The sequence below is a fragment of the Branchiostoma floridae genome, chromosome 3, assembly GCF_000003815.2.
Source record: "Branchiostoma floridae strain S238N-H82 chromosome 3, Bfl_VNyyK, whole genome shotgun sequence".
Taxonomy (NCBI): Eukaryota; Metazoa; Chordata; class Leptocardii; order Amphioxiformes; family Branchiostomatidae; genus Branchiostoma; species Branchiostoma floridae.
This window is the reverse complement of record NC_049981.1, coordinates 5706731-5710327: the sequence shown is the minus strand read 5'-3', so window position 1 is coordinate 5710327 and position 3597 is coordinate 5706731.

The window sequence follows — 3597 nt, the reverse complement described above, 5'->3', positions numbered from 1 at the left end:
AGAGAATATAGAAAGGTTATTTTGGTCTGCTGTTATCAGTGTAGGGTAATAGAATATTTAGTTCGCTTGCCTATCTTTTTTTTTCTTATAAGGCTTTATAAAAAACGTGTCATACATGTATCAAGCCTATTATGCTATTTTAGGGAAATCACATGTTAGGACTACTTGAATGACTCACCAATTGAAATACTTTACAGTTGTTATTGCTCAATTATTTCGTATTATTACATTCCACTTACTCTCTTAATTTGAGAATTGTCACATTTGAGTTATGTTAATACTTTTCTCTGGTTGAAAACTCGGAATATTAGTTATGCAAGATGTATTTTATTCCTTTTCTGTTATGTGAGCATTGTTATAATTAAGTTATATTATTACTTTGGAGTTTTGGTTACACAACATTTTGTTCATGACATTTCTGTTATAATTAAAGCATTGTTATAATTGACTTATGTTAATACTTTTCTCTGTTTGGGTACTCAGAATTCCTTACACAAGATTTAAATTTCTGTTAATGATATTTTTGGTGGATGGTTCAACTTTTTTTATGTTTGTCTATGAAAACCCAATACAAATTTAGTCTGCAAGTTTACAAAAAAACACCAATAACATGGCATGTAGTGCTGAACTTGATAGAATTCCGCAAGATGGTGATGGTAGACTTAATATAGTTACAGAACATCTGTACGATCCATTTACAAGTATACGTCATATGTTGCAAAATTAGTTGCACCATGTCAAAGACATACTATGTAGTAGCGGTATTTCAAGCATCAAGCACAGTAACAATATCAATGGCAAACATTTCGCAACAGTGGATCGCTAATACCCCCTTTGCACTACGACGGCGCTATCACAACGATCTTCCTGCGACCTGAAATTTGACATATCGCTCAAAGAATTCTATAGAAAATTAACGAATCATTTTACACTTTGTGTGTTTTGTTGCCTTCTCTGTCACACTTTTACGTTTTGTATGATATACCCAGTATGAAAGCGAAGGTAAAACTTATCCTATTTAGGTCGCAGTGCAATCGCCGTCAAGTGGAAAAGGGGCCTAAGAAAAATGTTCTTAGTCATGCACATTCCAATCTACCTCCACATGGGTTAAAAAATGGTTATATAGCCTTGAACCGTGAACGTGACAAGACAAGACAAGTCAAGTTATATAGACATATCTAATACTACACATATTTTAGCTAAGATTCACTTTATGCAAATGTAGTTGTTTACAAGTAGCCTTTTGGCAAGTTATATTACTATTGTATTGTCTTTAAAGAGTGTCAGCATCTGCTTATAAAAACTGATAAAATGCACATGAAACCAAAATGATGTAACAAACCTCTCGAAATGTTACCATTATTTTATGCAAACTGGAGCCCGCAAGACATTGCTACACCTGTAATGTATGTGTCAACCGCAAAATAAGATTTAAAACGTATTTATGTATACTTGTCAATCATTTAGTACACTACTGACTTTGTTAAGACAACTAAAAATGCTATGGTACAAGTGCCTTTCTCTACTTACGATGCTCAAAACAAATCTATGATACTGCAGAAAGTCTTTTTTTAGAAATGCCACAGTGTTTTAAATAAACACATTTCTGTGAACTTATCTATTTTTTGGAGTATACCATGCAGGGATACTACTGCACCGCACCCCACCCCCTCCCCCAACCTCCCTTACGGTAAAAATATATTTCATAGGAAACTATGTTTGGGCAACACTTTGTAAGTTTTGATTCATTATGTGATTACGGACATTGATTCAATTGTACAGAAAATCCTTTGGAATGAATAAACTGCGACATGCTGACGTAAGATTGGTGTGATTGAACCGTAATCTAAGTGTAGCTTAGAATTGACAAAAAAATACTTGAGGCATAGCAATAAGGAGACATACAGAATGATAAAAGAATGAAGGTGAAATGTGTATTTTAATAGAAGTTGCATTGACCTTACTTTTTTTTAGTTTAAGCTAGAATTTAGTACTTCGGTTTACGCACAGCACAAACAAAAACGCCAGGTATGTTGTGGTCATTGCCTTTTTAAGCCACCGGTTCTTTCGGGCAATTCTATTAAAAGATCTCTATAAAAACTATCAAACTTAGCTACAAACGTGGAAAGTATGTTTAAACACAAGATCATAAAGAGTCTTAAAACTTCACAAACAAATTATTAAATGGTGGTCGGGGCATTTTTTAGTCCTTACCTAAGAATTCCGTTGTATAGGGTTCTACCTTGGAAAATAAAGGTCAATTTAAATCAATTATATCGGTCTTGTATGTGTTTGAATTCAGTAGAAATCGAACCTGCACAAAGAACCACCTCTACATAAGGAAGGGTCAATTGGCCATTTGATCACTTCTTTGGTTGTTTTCTTAGATTTTTTTTTCACTTAGGCCATGTTCATTTGATTGTATGGATGACATCCGCGTGCGCACCAATTTTCGGCCGTTTCCCAAAAAAAAAAAAAAAAATTTTCGACCACACTACAAATCGTGCAAAGCAGCTGTATAATGAGCACATATATGCCGTAGATTGTAAAAAAAGTATCAGAAAACAGATAACTAATGTCATAGAATGCCAACATAAATCTAAAGTCAAAGAATTAAGATGTGAAAGGACAGAAATAAAAAAAAAATCTATTGTTGGTAGGGGTGGGTACCAGTACAGAAAATTCAGGTGCAAGTCAAGTCTGGTTCAGTTCCAGAGGATCAGGTCCAGGTCAGGACCTGAACCTGGACCTGATTTTCTTTGAAAACTTTTGAATTGGCAATACTCAAAACAATGGTCAATTTTGCTACAAAGGAATCTGTTTGGTGGAGTATCCGACTCCCACTGGCGTTTTAAAATCCCATGTAATCAAGGCTAACTCCCTCTGTACCTTTGACTGTAGAAACTTGGTACAAATGACTCGACTCGACTCCGCTCTTTTTATTTTCTTGGCTCGGTAAGCCCCAAAACGCCTACCGACATAGTGTGTACATTTTCTAATCGGCGAAACCCGTTCCACTCATTTTTTTTCAGGTCTGTTTTTTATTCAAATCGGTCCAAGAAGAAGAGAAAAACGTTTTGCACCCTTACGATGTACCGGTCCCTACACGTTAATGTTGGTATGCCAAACTATGTGTGTCTAGTCCTATGTTCAACCTTCCTGACCACTTAGGTTTCATACCGAAGGCAACTTTTTTTTTTATTCGCGCGCTCGCATCAATTTTGGCGTTCCCAGGGGATGTCATCCATATAATCAAATCAACATGGCCTTACAGAAGTATGAAGAATCCTGTATATGGTCCCCTCAGTCCACGAGGACAAGGTTTTATCGCCCCGAGTGGTCTTCTTACACAGGTTTGGTTTACATTCATGTGCTGAAGCGGTACTTCCATACGCATTCTGTATTATGTCATGACACAAACTTTACCTTATATCCAGTGGTGCCACTATTGTAAGCATATTACTTGAGTACCCAGTCTTGTACATTTTCAAAGCTTCAATCAATAAAAATCTACCCCTTTGTAGTGATCAAAATGGACCGGCCCATGTACGCATGGTATATAATGGGCGGGACAAGACCACAGACCTAAGGGAGGGG